The following is a 20,174-nucleotide window of genomic DNA, read 5'->3' on the forward strand; positions in this document are numbered from 1 at the left end:
AGAAAAAGAAGATTCATTACAACTCTTAGTCTGTTTGTGAATTCCTACTGTGATCTGTCAGTTTTGGCATGATGGACATTTTTCTGCGTATAAAATAATACTAACAAAAAATAATAATACCAATCATCATTATCATAATCATAGTCATTTGTTTAAAATGTTTTAAAACGTTTTGTGCTCTGCTGAACTTGCATAGTGTGTTTTACAATCATTACTCTCAATTCTCTGGTTTAAAGGACAGTTGTTTTAGGCAAGCACTAAAATCTGTTGAACAACTGATTAATTTAGTTAGCCTACTGTTGCACTATAGACCATTTCAAGGATTTAAAAAATAACAAATGCGTTGGACGCATAACTGGTCCAGAAATATATCCGGTGGCGTCATTTTTAAATCTCAGATCTGTCAAAAGAAAATAGCTGCATCCCAATTCAAAGGGCTGCATCCTAAAGGCCACATTCGAAGGCCGTTTGCATCGCCGCTGCGTGACAAGGTTTTCCCAATTCAAAGGCTCCTTCAAACTCTGCCTCGAAATGTGCCCTTCGCTTCACGGACAATGAAGGATACAATGGATGGATCCGTCCCAACCTATCCCGGAATTCATTCCGTGCCGGATTACACTTTTAAATATTGGGTTCTACTTACTCGAACAATGTAATGTATGTAATGATACTATTGTAAAAACAAAATATAAAGCAGTTTAAATGTTGATATCTGACCGAAAATGCGATTTTATATAAGTGGTTTATACTCTTTATTATATACATAAATGGGCCAAGGTGAACATGTTTTTTTTAGGCAGTTGAATATAAAAAAACATTACAGTTGCTCGTCAACTGCAGCTGTCACAGTTGCTAGGTGACAAGAACAATACTCCATAGGCTATATCATCCCACTAAACAAATGCCCTGTCCGACCTTCACAGCCTTCAGAGCTGTAGCCTTTAAAGTTTGAGTCCTTCGAAGGATACAGCCTCTGAATTGGGACAAAGCTGACAAGCGTGTACTTTTTAAGACAACATTACATAAACAGTGTTGAATTACCAGACCTTTTAAGTAAGATATTGATGCACAAACTTTTCATAAAGAACATTAAACATTAAACAAACCTGAAGTATATGACATGTATCAATATGGTTGATATTAAGTGTGTCTACATGAGAGATGTGGGTTAAAAGAATATGGGAGTCAGGATCCTTACAATTACTTTCTTAGTGGAAAGGTTGGGAACATTTGTTCCTACAATATGGATGACAGTTGTCTTGTGTTTGATGAAGTTGAAGGAAGTCAAACAGTGTCAAATTCATGGTTCATCGCTAAGGTGGCCAGGGAGGTTATTAGTGGTACTTAGAAGCAAGGCAGTATTTGACTCTGGTAAGTGTGTCCATAGCAGACTGGTGGGAGTGGCCTTGGATGATAATATGCTCAGCGCATTATAGGTGTTGAAGTTTTCCTCCCCTTTTACCTTTCTAATACTCAACAATATTATTGCTTTGACTGCACTGACACTATTGGATGAGAACTTAACTCAGCTGGAGGACGACGTTACTGGTTTTCTGCAGAACTGATTTAATAATGAAATGGAATCAAGACTGAACTGACTTGCTGACAACAGCTGAACAATGACACTAATTTATTTTAGAGCTGCTGTACAGCCAACATGAAGTCTGTTTGCAACACTGAATCATTTTCTTGTTATTATTGTAAAGCTACTTTGAAACAATCTTGTATAAAGCACTATATAAATAAAGATCACTTGACTTTACTGTATAGGCAGCCGAGTTTTATTAAAAACTAATTTTGTCAGCCCCTTTAAGAAAATATACAGGTCAACTTATACAGTAATTTAAACTCATATCAACATTTCATGTCCAAGTATTTATTTATGTATTCCAATAGTGAGTGATGAGCGAGCAAGCGAGTGAGAGTGAGTGATAGTATAGTCATGTAATAGACGGGATAATGTACAGCCATCTCTTACTTATTGCCCTAATTAAGAAATGACTGTTTTACACATTACAATAAATAATAAACTAAACACAAGGAACATGTTGGTCGTACAGGTCATAATTATGTTCAATAAAGTGTTGTAAAATCTACTAATCATTACTAAATAGTACTAAATAGATAGATACAAATCATTACCAAACAGTAATAAATAACAATAAATCGGATCTTAAGTGTACTTACACTAAATCAAGTCAGCTAATCATACCGCAGAATCCAACTGAACACATTAAATTTGTCTCTGCTCAGTTCAATTCTATTTAATACACTAAATGATAGCCAGCTACACTTACAATCACGTTAAACAAATATTGTGCAGCTGGATACTAGGTGACAATGACTGTTGCTGTTATTACTACATTTCTTCTAGAAACTAATAATCGAATGTTCAAGTTAGATGTTACCATCACAGACATACACAATGCACAATAATACAAACATTAACACACAGACACCCACATGATCAGGTTTATTTGTTCAGGACTGATCAAAAGGATAATGCATTATCATTTAAAATGTGCTCAAATAGGAGCAGACATTTCGTTTAGCTCAGTTTGAGTTTTTGTATTTTACTTGTGTGTGTGTGTGTGTGTGTGTGTGTGTGCGTGTGTGTGTGCGTGTGTGTGTGCTTTAAAATTTTTTTTACCCTGCATGGCTTTACTCCTCTTCACATAAACACCCTCAGACTGTCTCAATAAAAAAATATATTTCTCTGAATAAAAAAATATATTTATACAGGTCCTTCTCAAAAAATTAGCATATTGTGATAAAGTTCATTATTTTCCATGATGTAATGATACAATTTAAACGTTCATATAAACGTTCACGTGTGCAAACGTTCATTGCACACCAACTGAAATATTTCAGGCCTTTTATTGTTTTAATACTGATGATTTTGGCATACAGCTCATGAAAACCTCAAAACATTAGCATATTTCATCCGACCAATAAAAGAAAAGTGTTTTTAATACAAATAAAGTTAACCTTTAAATAATTATGTTCAGTTATGCACTCAATACTTGGTCGGGAATCCTTTTGCAGAAATGACTGCTTCAATGCGGCGTGGCATGGAGGCGATCAGCCTGTGGCACTGCTGAGGTGTTATGGAGACCCAGGACGCTTCGATAGCGGCCTTAAGCCCATCCAGAGTGTTGGGTCTTGCGTCTCTCAACTCTCAACCCCAGACCATCACTGACTGTGGGTACTTGACACTGGACTTCAGGCATTTTGGCATTTCCTTCTCCCCAGTCTTCCTCCAGACTCTGGCACCTTGATTTCCGAATGACAAGCAAAATTTGATTTCATCCGAAAAAAGTACTTTGGACCACTGAGCAACAGTCCAGTGCTGCTTCTCTGTAGCCCAAAAGTGGCTTGACCTGGGGAATGCGGCACCTGTAGCCCATTTCCTGCACACGCCTGTGCACGGTGGCTCTGGATGTTTCTACTCCAGACTCAGTCCACTGCTTCCGCAGGTCCCCCAAGGTCTGGAATCGGTCCTTCTCCACAATCTTCCTCAGGGTCCTGTCACCTCTTCTCGTTGTGCAGCGTTTTTTGCCACATTTTTTCCTTCCTACAGACTTTCCACTGAGGTGCCTTGATACAGCACTCTGGGAACAGCCTATTCATTCAGAAATTTCTTTCTGTGTCTTACCCTCTACTTGAGGGTGTCAATGATGGCCTTCTGGACAGCAGTCAGGTCGGCAGTCTTACCCATGATTGCGGTTTTGAGTAATGAACCTGGCTGAGAGTTTTTAAAAGCCTCAGGAATCTTTTGCAGGTGTTTAGAGTTAATTAGTTGAGTCAGATGATTAGGTTAATAGCTCGTTTAGAGAACCTTTTAATGATATGCTAATATTTTGAGGAATTTTGGGTTTTCATGAGCTGTATGCCAAAATCATCGGTATTAAAACAAATACAAGACCTGAAATATTTCAGTTGGTGTGCAATGAGTCTAAAATATCTGAAAGTTTAATTTTTATCATTACATTATGGAAAATAATGAACTTTATCACAATATGCTATTTTTTTTAGAAGGACCTGTATATATATATATATATATATATATATATATATATATATATATATATATATATATATATATATATATATATATATATATATATATATATATATATATATATATATATATATATATATATATATATATATATATGTTTATAGTAAATACTTAAATCACCCGTCCTGGTTTACATTACCTTTCAGCCTGTTGAATATGCACAGCTACTGGGTGTAGTATGTGTAGAATATTGAGATGGATTAAAAGTATGAAATCAAATTTAGTGTCATGAATCTACAGCAGCATACTTGTGGTAACACAATTCCAGCTAAATCAGGTATATTTGGCATTTTTAAGAGGTCATGCCACCACATTGAGCTATGTATGAAAGGCACCTGTTGATCCTCACAAATGTTTCCAAGAAAACCTAACTCAAACCCAGCTTCACTCTCATTTTTTCTCTCTCTGGATAAGATAATGGTAGTCAGTGAGCTGTAAAACTGGCCCATTGAACATAACAGGGATAGAGATTGTTCTGTGGACTTTATACACAAAGGACATTCTTTTACCCCCATTTTTATCTCTTCTTTCCTGTGGTTCGTTCCTAAGTCTCAAACTCAAAGTTTGATAGTGATAATATATCACCAGCTATTATGCTGAGTATGCGTCTGATAAAGCTAACCTGATATTCTTCTGCAAACATACTGGCCTTTCTGGATTTAGCTGGATTGTTAGCTTCTAAATGGCAAAGGTACAAAAACACAGGCACAAAAACATTTGCTTTGGTAGTCTGAAAACAGTTTTCTTACAAGTCACCTTTATGCTTTATGTCACCTCTATGGTCTGCAAAGTGTAACTGGGTAGCAACATTTCAGGCAGCATTTGTAATCACATCTGATGAGACACTTTCACCTACCTAAGCTTATTTTTACATTGCAACATTTGATGACATATTGGCCCCATTAACAGTGTGAAGTGATCGACTACAATGCAATAACCTTTGCAATAACCTTTTCCCTACTGAAACCCTCCATATGAACAGATAAGCTGTGTAAATCACCGCTGAGTGAATGCAGATGTATGCTCATCTCAAGCTATCAGGCAGTCTTTCTGTTAAGTGAAGGCCCTATAAGTGGAGCTATACCTGCATTATTCTCTGCCTGGCTGGAAACATGACCAGGTTCTCTTTTGCCAGTAAGCAAAATTGGTACACTTTTTTGGATAGATTATAGGCCTAAACCAAATAACTAAACATGTAACGATTATGTGATGTTTAGAATGAATTTATATTAACATTTAACATGTTGTGTTGGCAAATCACTCATTTGTGTGTGCTGGTGGTATGTGGTGGGCATTCTGGTGCAATATGGCTGCCATCGCATCATCCAGGTGGATGCTGCTCATTATTGGTGGTTGCGGAGATTCGTAAAAAATTTAACAAATTAAATGTAACAAATAATTTGTAATTTGAAAAGTTGGTGTCCAAATACATTCCTACAGAATATAAAAAGGAAAACCAAAGAGAAACATACAAAATTTATGATTACTTCCAGTAGGCAATAACTTTAATCAAAATGCACACAGAAGTTGCAGATTGATCTCACAAAATTTTTCAATATACTTGTCTCATTATTGGCCAGCTCTGGCTCCACGCATGCGTCGTGTTGCTCCTGTGAACAGCATCAGCCAATGGTGAGCCAGCGTTCTGCCGTAGAACTCGGAAGCACTGCACCGTACTTAAAATGTAAACTCCTTAGGAGACTGACTCAAACGAGAAGAAATTGTTGAATTGTTGAAAGGACATTATTTTTATTTGTTTTTTGTGCACAAAATGTATACTTGCTGATTCATAAAATTAAGGTTAAACCACTGTAGTCAGTCACATGGACTTATGGGTTTAGAACGACATGAGGGTAATTGATGACATCATTTAAATTTTTGGGTGAACTAACCCTGTAAAATATCATATTGTCACATGTTTGTCTGTCTGTTGCCACCGTCATTCCTCATTAGTTTAGTTTAGCCCTGCTATGTTAATTAGTTATCATCTGTATCACTTGTCCCCCTCGTTATGTTCTCATCAGAGTGTGTATTTAGTTCCTCTGTGTTCACTCTGTCTTTGTCCGTCATCGTCTGTATACCCGTCTTCATACCTGTCCTGATTGAATTCTATGTTTACCAGTGGTGAAGTATCCATTAAAGTATTGTTTACTAAGTCATCTTCCTCGTCCTTCTTCATCTTCATCTTCTTCGTGCATTATCATCACCACTGGGGCGTGACACATATCAGGTACACAGTGTATGTAATTATAAAGTTATTATTATCATTATTATAAACAATTTTTTCCCCAGTTCACCGGCCTACTTTCATGTCTTTCGGGAGAATGGATGAATTTCGTATTGTAAATCCCGACAACTCTGATTCTGAATTCGGCCGTTTTAGATCAACTAACATCTAATTATAAAGGTCTTTAAATTACAAAATACATTAGCATGTTTAAGAATAGGAATATCAGCTGGGCTATTTCATGAAATAGTATGGGAAAAAAGAAAATTAAATTAAACCAAATAGGCTACATCTGTCACATGTCAAGCAACACGGGTTACCATTAAAAAATATATAAATAAAAATGTGAGGTGATCACTGGCTATGCCTCTCCCCACTGGTGCCCCCTCAAAATACTAAGTGCATGATGCCCCTGGATGCATTGACCATGTCAAAAAAAATATTTAGCAGATTAAATATCTAGACCTGTCTGTGTTCGAAGTCCCACAGCGTGAATGTAATAACAGTTGCATAAAAAGTGCTAATGAAATAATTTTGATTATGATCATTTTGATTATAATTGTGAGCATGATTCAGTCGTCTGTCCTCAGACAAAACTTACAGTTTATGATAAGCTGTTTTCTGACCAAGCCATGGGTGTGGACTTTGATCTTCATTCACTCTGTTTGATCAAACTCAATACCATGACAACGATATGAGCTGCACCTGGACACAATATGCTTCTTCTTTTTTTGGAGCCCACCTCTCTTTCTGCCTCACAATATCATTGTTCTGAGCCCACTATCAGCAGTTCCCTATCAAGGGACCGGGCCTTTGCACAATAACAGCACCCAACCACAAGAAATACCAAAGGAAAATGAAAATGCTTCATGAATTAAAAATTGTGTGTCATATCAGGATAGTGAGGTCTTAAATAATAACTATCAAGGGTCTTGTTTGCGTGTTATGCAACATCAATTCTGTTGCGTTATAGGGGTACATAAAAAAGAAGGCACACAAACATGCATACTGTAGCCAGAGTACATATGACCTTAAGGTCTGTCCCTAAAAGTCTCTAGTGGACATGGGCGGGGCTTGGCAAGATAGGCCAGGCAGTGGCATCATGGCACATGCTTCTAAGAATCGCTGGCATGATGGCCAAACAGAGTCCCATTAGAGATAAAGGTCTGATGAGTAATGGTCCATTCTGTAACAAGAGTTCTGTAAGAAAGGACTATCACACATGGATAACAGATATGTAGGGCAAGAGTTGCATTTATTCAATGGGTTCAGCAGGTCTATCAGTAGAACTAGTTTTGAAATATAAAATTAAACCTACTGGGATACCATCAAATATCCTTAATGTTGAATTTGGATTATTCAAAGATAAGTTTGGCTATGTCTTAAACCTAGTAAACACTCCACAGAATACATTAGAACTCTGTTTCCAGCACGGAAATTGATTCATCCTTTGAGGAACATAAATGTGTTGTGCAGAGAAATTAAGGAGCCATGAGTGTATGAGTGTGTGTATGTGTGTTTGAATCATCATAAAACTGTCACTTTGGTAAGATCTCTGCAGACTCCACATGAAACCTGAAATGCTCTACACTACTCAAAGATTGGCATGGCAGTCATAATAACCTCGTTCACAGGTCTGATCACAAGGAAATTATGGTTGAAATATGCGAATGATCTTGAGAAAGCCATTATCAGTTCTTTTCACAGACTTCCCGATCATTTAGTGTACTTTTTTTTTGCAGTTTGGGTACCTTTCTAGTGATGTTTTTCATAACTTTTCGACACAGGGCAGTCCATCAGACCTCCACCATGCAGTTGAGTAATTAGTCATTATTGCATCTTTAAAAATGTTCTTCATCTTATCTATACAGTACATAAAGTATAAGGCTGGAGTAATGGCTGCTGGAAATTCAGCTTTGGTGAGCTTTGGAGCAGAGCATGTGGTGAAGCTGAAAGGGAAAAATGTTGATGAAAAAAAAAAGATTAACAAGATGTCACAAAGCTTTCTGGACCAGCTGAAATAACACTAAGAAATCTTGTGATTGAAAGCAATAGCATAAAAAAGTGACATCATTGGACAATAAATGTCCTCAATCACACCGCAATGTAGATAAAGCAATACAAATAAAGTGTGAATGGCACTAAGCCTCCTAACTTATCAACTTGCTTTAATAAGGTGTCATTAGAGCTGATCTCCTCTTGACAGCATACAGACTTTACTCAGGATCAGACAACCCAGACGTCACACATTTACACTAGCCAATGAAAAACTCCTTCCTCTGAGGTGTGTTCATGTTCTCGTCACACATAGGCTGAAGGTAAGACTACGGGTGTCTGGTCATATCAGACACAGGTGCTGTACTGTCTGACCTTTCACATTTCTTTCAAGGTTTATGCCTTTTTTTTAGTTTACAAGAGGTCAAACAGAAAATTCAGACTCAATCACTTCATCAAATAATTGTAATTGTGTAAATATGTAACTTTTTTTTCAATCACTGTGATGCTGAGAAGTAATAGACCAGTGCTGTTGGTCACATTATGATCAGTTTTGGGTTTATATCAAAATAGTCTAAAGTCTTTAGGAACTCGGATCAGGGATAGTTTTTCTGTCTTAACTGATGTTTCTATCTATAACCACTTTTGTTTTAAAGAGTCACACAAAAGTTTCCTGAAAACCATTGAACAAATCCCCTTATATTTTGCTTGTTGAAATGATTCATGCATTCTGCATTGCTGATGATCACAACAGTATACATGCAAATGCAAAAACTCACAAACTGACACCAAAGTGACACAAAGGTGATAGCCTTTCACTGCGTTGCAACAAGGTTCACTGACGACCCCCGTCACTTTTGTAGATTAAGCGAAACTTCAATTTGTGAATGGCTGATTTCTGTATATTTTTCTTGTGTGTGCGCTTTCATAAAATACACTGGAAGTTATTAATTTCTGGCCTTTAGATTGTGTCCCAAATCCCTAAAGAAGTTTCAAAACTGATGAATGAGCTGTCAGAGGACGTTGGGTGTGTGGGGGGAAAAACAGGACAGCATGAGGCCGCAGATAAAACCAAGGGAAACTCAAACCATTAAATCATTCTAACAGGTGAAAGACAATGAAAAAAAAAGTGAAGAGAGAGAGCCCAATATTTTGTTGATTAGTAGTGATTCTGTCTTTTATTTATGCTGGAAAAATGGAGATGGAGATTTGTGGGATGCACATCCTGGGCACGAAGCTCCCGTTCCACCACATCCCAAAGATGCTCTATTGCGTTGAGATCTGGTGACTGTAGGGGCCATTTTAGTACAGTAAACTTATTGTCATGTTCCAGAAACCAATTTTAAATGTTTCAAGCTTTGTGACATGGTGCATTATCCTGCTGGAAGTAGTCATCAGAGGATGGGTACATTGATCATAAAGGGATGGTCATGGTCAGAAACAATGCTCAGGTAGGCCGGGGTGTTTAAACAATGCCCAATTGGCACAAAGGGGCCTAAAGTGTGCCAAGAAAACATACCCCACACCATTACACCACCACCAGCAGCCTGCACTGTGGTAACAAGGCATGATGGATCCATGTTCTCATTCAGTTTACTCCAAATTCTGATTCTACCATCTAAATATCTCAAAGAAATCGAGACTCATCAGACCAGGCAAAATTTTTCCAGTCTTCAACTGTCCAATTTTGGTGAACTCATGCAAATTGTAGCCTCTTTTTCCTATTTGTAGCGGAGATGAGTGATACCCGGTGGGGTCTTCTGCTGTTGTAGCCCATCCGCCTCAAGGTTGTGCGTGTTGTGGCTTCACAAATGCTTTGCTGCATACCTTGGTTTTTAACGAGTAGTTATTTCAGTCAAAGTTGCTTTTCTATCAACTTGAATCAGTCGGCCCATTCTCCTCTGACCTCTAGCATCAACAAGACATTTTCGACCTCTAGCATCAACAAGACAAAACTGGATGTTTTTCCCTTTTCACACCATTCTTTTTGAACCCTAGAAATGGTTGTGCGTGAAAATTCCAGTAACTGAGCAGATTGTGAAATACTCAGACTGGCCCGTCTGGCACCAACAACCACACCATACTCAAAATTGCTTAAATCACCTTTCTTTCCCATTCTGACATACAGTTTGGAGTTCAGGAGATTGTCTTGACCAGGACCACACCCCTAAATGCATTGAAGCAACTGCCATGTGATTGGTTGATTAGATAATTGCATTAATGAGAAATTGAACAGGTGTTCCTAATAATCCTTTAGGTGAGTATATATATATATATATATATATATATATATATATATATATATATATATATATATATATTAACTATTTTAAAACACTAATCAAATAAGCCAAATTTGTGTCATTGACCATGTTAACTGTTTGTACAAAAGGTCAGTTGCATTCACTGAAGGACACAAGATGCACTTTCGATGATCTCAAATCATGCAGGATCACATGATCATTAGATTTATGCAGTGGATTTTATGCAACTTGTGTGCTGTTGTCAATAAAGATAAATACCAATTCTGAAGTTCATGTACTTGTAGGGGAACAAACAGAAGCAACAATTCCAAGCTTTTGGGATGAATATGTAAGAGAATGTGATAATATGTATGTACATGAAAGTGTGTTCATATGTGTGCATGAGTGCTTGTGTCTGTCCTGAACTAACCCGCAGCAGTCTCTAAGTGCTGGTAACAGATAAGGCAGCTGTGAAGGCCACAGATTAAGTGCCAGACACTGTAAATCCAGGGTTCACTCACTCTCTACTGTGCAATGCCTTGCAAATGTCCCTCAGGGATCTCATGCCTCATCCATGCTATAGTTACTGTCCACTAGAACAGCATTTCTCAACTCCAGTCCTGGGAACCCACATACCAGAACATTTTAGATGTTTTACTAAATAAAACACCTGATTCAATTCTTCAGCTGCTTAGTGTGTTTAATAGGGAGACATCTAAAACATTCTGGGAGAAGGGTCCCCACTCCCATAATCTGGCTCCACCCTCCTACGTACTTCCACTCAATTTTAATTTTCCTGGGACTGCGGTTTATTATCTGGTCCCTTTCATAGGTTCGTAGTATCTTTCTGTAAGCCCGTTAGAAAACTTAATTTGTGTTCTACCCCCTTTCAGAGCAGTTTTTTACTTCTCTAAGCGTACACAATGAGCTACAGGAGATACATCAACCCGTGATGCAGGTTTATCTCAGGAGGAGACATTCATGACAGGTGCGTACTATGTTTAAGCATTAAGCATGCTTAGGCGGCACTTAACAGCCTATCTGACTGTCAATACTGCGATAGCCTGCATTTAAATTGGTGTTGCGCTCGAGGCTTGCCATCTTTACAAAAGGCCGCCCGTCTAATTCTTGCTCCTCTTTTTTGCGGCCACTGAGATGGACGATTGGGATGACAATGGGGAGCCAGAGAACATGGAGAGTGAGAAGGCTGATTATGATCCCTTTCTCTCTCTCTCCCCCGGTCACATCCGTGACCGATTTTACTAACTGGCCAACCCAACCGCATAGGTCTCTTCCCTTCTTCCAAGACCAAGTCTTGGAAGCAGCCATTTTGTCATTTTGAGAATCTCAGCATTTCATCATCAGCTCGGAATCTCATTGCGAATCACCAATCCCGCGGCCAAGGATTTCACAACCATTTGGCGTATCATGATTATGCGACGATGATGCTGGCCGTCGAAGAAACTCTAGCAGCCCATCTAGTGTCAACCTCAGCCCGGTCCTGGATGTCACGCCCCCTGCTGCCTTCCAAACTGTGCAGGATTACTTCTTCCTTGGTAGGAAAATCCTAAATGTCAGCTGGGCAAGCAGCAGCCACCCTTCATTCCATGGCTGTGCTTCAAGCCTATCAAGCTGACCTACTAAAGGAGCTGGATGAGGGAGAGGCTTGACTTCTGAAGCCGTTAAAGAGCTCAGGCAAACAACTGACATGACACTGAGAGCTACCAAGCACACCACCTGTGCAGTAGGCAGGTCCATGGCACGAATGGTATCAGTCAAGTGCCACCTTTGGCTTAATCACACTGATATTAAAGAGAAGTCCTTTTTATTGGATGCCCCCATTTCCAATGTCGCCCTTTTTGGAGATTCTGTCACTGCGGTGGTCAAGAAATTTAGAGCAGCAAAACAACAGTCCGCTGTGTTTTTCCAAATCAACCTGTGCAGATCCAGGGAGTTCGAGCGGCAACCACCTCCAGCTTGTTCACGCTCATCCTCACTTCAACGCCCTGTTAGGTACAACAAAATGAACCTACGCCTATGGAATCCCCCCCGCAGAGACTGGGGCCCTAGGGCCCACCCACCAGCACGCCATCGACAAGGCAAATTGACCTGAATTAGACGGCCAAGGCCCCTCGTTCTCAGCTCCCCAAGAGTAGTTCCTGAACTACTCGATTGTCTCATGAGGCCAGGTCCTCCATTGGAGAGTTTGGATGAACCATGCAAGCGTATTTACCTCTTCGTGCTTCCTGTTTCCACAGATGCCAGAGGCTTTCTACAGTCAAAAAAATAGATTGGTGCCCATATTTCAACACCAAAGACGGAGCGGTTAACACCCCTAGTGGAGTACTGGGCTGGGTGGCAACGCCTCTCCGAGATCTTGCAATGGATGTTACGTACGATTTGCCAAGGTTACACCATACAATTCCGCAAAGGCCCACCCCTTTGTGTTCTTCCCACGACAGTGCGTCCTTGGGAAGCTCCAGCTTTGAGACAAGAAATTGTGTCTCTCTTAGATAAGGGTGCTATAGAAGAGATACCCCCCACTCAGGCGGAGGCTTCTACAGCTGTTTTTTGTGGTGCCCAAAAAGGATGTTGGACTGCCTCTGATTCTGGACTTGCATCATTTGAATTTAATGCTCAGAGTGAGCAAATGTAAATGCTGACGTTAAAGTCAATTCTATCTCAGGTTTGAACAAGAGATTGGTTTGTAAATATAGATCTAAATGATCCATATTTGCACATTCAGACTGTCAAGAGTCACAGGAAGTTCCTCAGGTTTGCTTTTGAGGGAAAAGTTTACCGGTATCGGGTCCTTCCATTCGGACTAGCCTTAGCTCCTCGAAACTTTCAGAAAATGTATGGGCGGTGCTCTGGCCCCATTCCGGCTCCAGGGTGTCCAGATATTAAATGACCTGTACCATTGGCTGATATTAGCCCAATCCCAGGAATTGGCAGTAGCCCATCGACACTGTTACCCCCTTTTAGTGTCTCTGTTCCTCAGACCAGGTTGGGTCAGTCAGCACGCACAGCATTTTAAACTGGGTTCCCATATGCAATATGAGTTACCTCTCGAAAGGGTACGTACTCTGTGATTCACGTAACCTCGGTTCCCTGAGAGAGGGAACAAGTATTGCGTTTCGCGCCATACTTGTGCTTCTCAGGGTATTTTTTCAGTCGATTTTTAAAATCCTATGAATCCTATGGCGAAACAATCTTTTATAGTCTCTGTATGCTAATTCTAGAGACCCTTTTCGGCAGGTTTCCTGGCGACCCTTGTTGGCTCGCTCTCTCAGCTGCCTCACCATAGGTTCCTGCAGTTGCCAAGGCACAGCTAATCAGCACGTAGCTCGCTCTGTTGTTCTGCTGTGCAGCGGCACTGCGTTTTGCATAGATACTTTCATGAATAAAAGTTTTGCTTCATATTCTCGAGAAAAGGAGCTTTTGCCATATGCAATACTCATTCCCTCTCTAAGGGAACCGAGGTTATGTGAGAGTACCTTTATTTCTCCCAAAACCTTATCGTATGCCTCATGGATACTTTCTATATATGGAGTGTGTCTCACGGTATCATTGCGTCATATTTTTGTATATATTTTTTTTAATGTTTTACCATGGTCGCTATCCACTGCCATAATAGGAAGGAGTGAGTGCAGAACTATTTTTTAAAATGACTGCTTTTGAGGTCCAAAAGGGATAGAAGGACCTAGGGCATTAAATCAACAGCAGGGTGAGTAAAAGATGGCTTTCATTTCAGGGTGAACTATCCCTTTAACTATAATTTTAAGGCTTCGGGTCATTTTGACCCACGAGAGAAGGATTTGATACAAAGTGTGAGGGAAGGATAAGGGTTAATGATTATAAAATGAGCTCTATTTGCTAGCTTTGTGCCATGCCAAATCCTGTATATGGTATGCTTGCTTTTCTGTTAAAATTAACAGTAAACAGTATTTATGCAGTAACAGCATAAACATTTGTTTATGCTGGGATGTGTAGGTTGTGCGGTGACACGTCTCCTCAGCGAAAAACAAATGTGCATTTGCTGGCACTTACTATTTATACCCGCGCTGCAAAGGCCGGAGTACTGTATGCAAATTCTGCATGCCAATGTTTTTTGGCCAGTTAGTACACACTCAAAGGTAATAGGGCTCTCATACAATATCCAAATTCGTCGGTTCACATTCTGACGTACATCTCTGTTCCCTCCTTCAGGGAACGAGGGTTACATACACAACCGAGACGTGTTTTGTTGTTGTTTTAATATAGAACTTCTATATAAGTCTATTTCAGTTATATTAGGCTAAATACGGGACGTTATTGTTTTTGATGAATGTCTGTTTCTCAGATCATAAAAGTGTGCCCTTGTATTAAAACTAAATATAAATATGAAAATGGCATGAATGGATCCCTCTAACTCTGAAGGATACGGTAAATAAGCTAAAGTCCAAAAATGTTGGCATGTTCCTTTAATGTATGTTCACCCTCCTTTTCCATGTTCACTTAACCACTGCCATCCTTCATCTAGTGGTGGTTGTTGCTGTCTGGATTGTGTTAATGTTCAGTTAAGTGGCAAGAATGCTATATCACCAGTGCCATCAAACAAGACACAACTTACGAATGCTCTATGGGAACTCTCTGAAGTGTTTTTGTAAAATAACTTGCTTTGTAAGAAAGGACTCTGCTAAATTATAAGCAGTCAGTGGTTATGACAGCAGTGCAGTGTGAATTGTAGGCACCATTATGCACTATGGGAAGATTTAAGATGCAGCTTCCTATAGCATCTTAAATCTTCAGAAGATGTTGGGCGAGAACATCTGTCAAAATGTAGTTGAATGGCTGAGTCTGAGTGGCTATTAGTCATTTTTAATATCTCTTTTTAGATGGAAACAACAATTATTTAAGTCAGTGAAAAGCCCCAAAGTGATCTACTTTTGATAAGGTTTTGACGAATAGATGATGTCCAGCTTTGAGTGTTAAAAACTCAGTAGCTCAGTAGTCTGCATAAAGCAAAAAGGATGAGACAGAAAGTGATAAAGGTTTCCAGTGTGTTTTAGGCCATATTCCACTGTGAATTCTTCACCCTGAAGTAGTTATATGAGACTCTTAAATTATGAGATGTTTGGAAGTTTGGGAATGCTGTTATGTCCTCAGAATTTCACAATATTATATTATCTCATATTTAAACACCTTCCAGTTAGGCACTAAATATCCTCATAAATCATCTGAACAAGATGGTTGCGGTTTGTTTTTATGCAACTGTGCATGCAATTCAGCGTGAAAGTGAAAAAAAGATGACTAATTTTAATCTTGTTGGTGAGTTCAGGCTGAGGGAATTTTCAAAATGTCTTGATTTCTGTGTTAAATTATCCAAAATGAGGCTCTGGTGGAAAATATTTCAGAATAACGTTTTCTTACAGCCATACTTGCTATGGAAACACTAACAAAGGGGGTATAGGGGGTTCAGGTTCAGAGATGTGTGTGAGTTAACGGAAATACACTGAGCTAGAGGTGTGTAGATCACTCAAGACAACTTTATAAACTGTTTTTCAGTCTAAACAGCCTAAAACTTGATTGTTTTGTGATGTTTTTGATTCATATACACTGATCAGACATAACATTATGAAAGTAGAAGTATATAACACTGATTATCTCTTCATCACAGCACTTCTTAGTGGGTGGGATATATTAGGCAGCAAGTGAACATTTTGTCCTTAAAGTTGATGTGTTAGAAGCAGGAAAAATGGGCAAGCAAAAGGATTTGAGCGAGTTTGACAAGGGCCAAATTGTGATGGCTATACTACTGGGTCAGAGCATCTCCAAAACTACAGCTCTTTAGGGGTGTTTCCGTTCTACAGTGGTCAATATCGATCAAAAGTGCTCCAAAGAAAGAACAGTGGTGAACCAGTGACAGGGCCATGGGCGGCCAAGACTTATTGATTAGCGTGGGGAGTGAAGGCTGGCCCATGTGGTCTGATCAAACAAACAAGCTACTGTAGCTCAAATTACTCAAAAAGCTATTTGCTTTACGCTTACTTAGGGCAGGGGTCTCAAATTGGGGTCCTCCAGAAGGTCCTAAGGGGTCCCCAGAAAATTTCAGAGAATTAAAAAACAAAGCAAAATGGATAAAGTCTACCGAATATACTGTTTCATTACTGATTGTTTCTCTACGTTCTTGCTGCATACATAGGCTACTTTTCAAAATTGTATCTTTGCTTTGTATCTTTCTAGTGAGTCCCCATTATCTTGCTCATTAGGGCTGTAAATCAATATTCTTAACGCGGTACGTAAGCTAAGTAATTTTTAGTTGAAAAATGTTCTTCTTCAGGTTTATACATACAACATTAAGTATAGCCTATTTACTAAATTTGGAAACAGTATTTTGTATACATAATGTCACACAATTTATCTAACAGTTTAATTTTTTCTTCATAAAAATAGGGGGAATTTAGGATGATAAAAGATTTCTTCATAAAAGATTTATCGTATTTGGGGGTCCTTGACATCATAAAGTTTGAAAAGCCCTGATCTAGGTAACATGTGGCACCAGGATACACTATGGGAAGAACGTAACCCAGCCAAGGCAGTGTGATGTTTTGGGCCATGTTCTGCTGGGAAACCTTGCGTCCTGCCATCCATGTGGATGTTACATTGACACATACCAGCTACCTTAGTATTGTTGCAGACCATGCACACCCTTTCATGGAAATGGTATTCCCAATTGAGCATCTGTGGGATGTGCTGAACAAACAAGTCCAATTCATGGAGGCCCCACCTTGCAACTTACAGGACTTAAAGGATCTGTTGCTAACATATTGGTGCCAGATAGAACATCACACCTTCAGGGTCTAGTGGAGTGTTTAGTCCAGTGTTTTGGCAACAAAAGGGGGACCAACACAATATTAGGATATTGTCATATTAGTCATAATGTTATGCATGATCTGTGTATATTATATTTGAAACAGGTTTTTAAAGGATTAGTTCACCCACACTTTAAAATGCTGGGTTGTATCAACTCATGTTTGAGTTACATATGGACAAACTGAATTTTTTATTTCAGAATACTCGAAGACGAAATACTCCATGGCATTCGCATTGTAAAGTAAACAGCCATTAATGATTCATCAAAGGAAATTCAGTGTTGGCTGTGTTATATGCAAGACCTGTGTGTATTTTTTAAGACCATTCTGTGCTAAAGAGCTGATCATGACAGAATGTTAAATCTTAGAAAAAACACAATAGCAGGCACAGAGAGTATTTTATTATTTTTCGTTTCCTCTTAAACCCAGCAGCAACTTTAAAACTACAGTATGTTTAAAGCTAATGCTGACGCAATGAGGCATATTGCTGCAAATGCAACGTTATGTTCCTCCTTTTAAATCCTTTATCTTTAACCCTATAACCCCAGACTCCTCGCTAACCTTAATCTTCCCACTGTCTCTATCCCTAAGCCTGACACAAGAGTTAAACCCTGCCTCACCCAAACAGTGTCTCAAATTCTATCCTTGATCCTTGAAAGAAGAGATCAACATATCATGCTCTTACTGTGGGTGTAATTGGGGTGTTATGCATACAGTGACAGGATTTGTTTAGTTTCTGGAGTTTCTGTGGCACATTGCAGCACCCTCTGGCTCGGTGTGCATCTCAGAGAGATGGCCCAGATCAGGGGAAAGGGCTTGTTTGGATTATATCCCACTGTCTGCATTTAGTCATCTCCTGGAAGCACAAATCCATGAACATTTTGTCTTCCTAGGAGAACTGAAATGTTTTCATCTCTTGTTGACTCCCTTTCTCACTTTTGGACTTTTCTTTTACTGCCCTCTCCAATTATTTTTTCATTCCTCATTCAAATTTAATCCTATCTTTACTATTCCTCCCTAGACTCTGTATCTTCCTTTGCTATTTTTACTTTGCCTTCCCACCTTTGCATTCCTTTGTTACACTGACAGTGGCGTTTCATTATTATTTTTTTAAATTATGTAACAATGAGAAGAGTTTTTGTGGGATGTGAGGAAGTAATTTGTGTCTTATTTTTCTTCTGGCCTGTGTGTCATGGATTAAGGGTTCACAAGAACATGAAAGACTAAAGTATGGAGCATATTCTACAGCATAGCAGATAGAAGATGAGAGTAAGATATTGCAAGAATACTGCAATATTTAATACCTCTTCTAATCTGATGAAATAGTGGATGTGGGATTGAAAAGAGAGACTGTGATGAGAAAGTTGATTTTAAAGTTACTGGACTTGGTATTTTTCATTTTTATTTGATACACTATATTGCCCAAAAGTACTGGGACACCCTCCAAACCACTGAATTTAGATATTTCAGTTACTTCCATGGCCACATGTGCATAAAATCAAGCATCCAGACTGCTTCTACAAACATTTGTGAAAGAACAGGTCGCTCTCTGGAGCTCAGTAAATTCAAGCGTGTTACCATGATAGGTTGTCACCTGTGCAATAAGTCCATTCATGAAATTTCCTCACTATTAAATATTCAACGGTCAACTGTTAATAACAAAGTGGAAGCAATTGGGAACAAAATCAACTCAGCCAAAAAGTGGTAGGCCATGCAAAATCATAAAGCGGGGTCAGCTCATACTGAGGCACACAGTCTGCAGAAGTTGCCAACTTTCTCCAGAGTTAATAGCTACGGACCTCCAAACGCCATGTGGCCTTTAGATTACCACAAGAACAGTGCAACAGTGCATAGAGAGCTTCATGGAATAGGTTTCCATGGCCGAACAGCTGCATCCAAACCTTACATCACCAAGTGGAATGCAAAGCGTCGGATAAAGTGGTGTAAAGCGCGCTGCCACTCGACTCTAGTGCAGTGGAGACGTGTTCTATGGCGTGACGAATCACGCTTCTCTGTCTGGCAATCCAAAGGACGAGTCTGAGTTCAGTGGTTGCAAGGGGAACAGTACTTGCCTGACTGCACTATGCCAAGAGTACATTTTGGTGGAGGGGGGATTATGGTATGTTTTTTTTTGTTTTTGTTTTTTGGTCTTGGCCCCTTAGTTCAAGTAAAAGGAACTCTTAATGCTTCAGCATATCAATACATTTTGGACAATATCATGCTCCCAACTTTGTGGAAACAGTTTAAGGATGGCCCCTTTCTGTTTCAACAGGACTGTGCACAAGTGCACAATGAGTTTGGTGTGGAGGAACTTGCCTGGCCTGCAGAGAGTCCTGACCTCAACCCTATAGAAGACATTTGGGATGAATAAGAGCGGAGACTATGAGCCAGACCTTCTCGTTAGTATTACCATCCTCACAAATGCGCTTCTAGAAGAATGGTCAAAATCCCAGTAAACACACTCCTAAACCTTGTGAAAAGCCTTCCAAGAAGAGTTGAAGCTGTTATAATTTGCACAATGCCCATCTATGGTCTTTATTGTCTGCCAGTGAACATCGTCTACTTTGACCCACCCTCAAACATTGTAGCTGGTTCATGTTATATACATGTCAAGAAGATGCTGTTTTCTGCATGGCAAAAGCACATTTTGTTTTTAAACACTTTCAAGGGATGAGGATGTGTAGGATGTGTCAGTGGTTAAAATTACTACAGCGATACAACAACAGTATAACCTTTTGATAGTTGCTTCTCAAATCTATGCAAGGGATTTGCAA

The sequence above is a fragment of the Pseudorasbora parva genome, chromosome 1, assembly GCF_024679245.1.
Source record: "Pseudorasbora parva isolate DD20220531a chromosome 1, ASM2467924v1, whole genome shotgun sequence".
Lineage (NCBI taxonomy): Eukaryota > Metazoa > Chordata > Actinopteri > Cypriniformes > Gobionidae > Pseudorasbora > Pseudorasbora parva.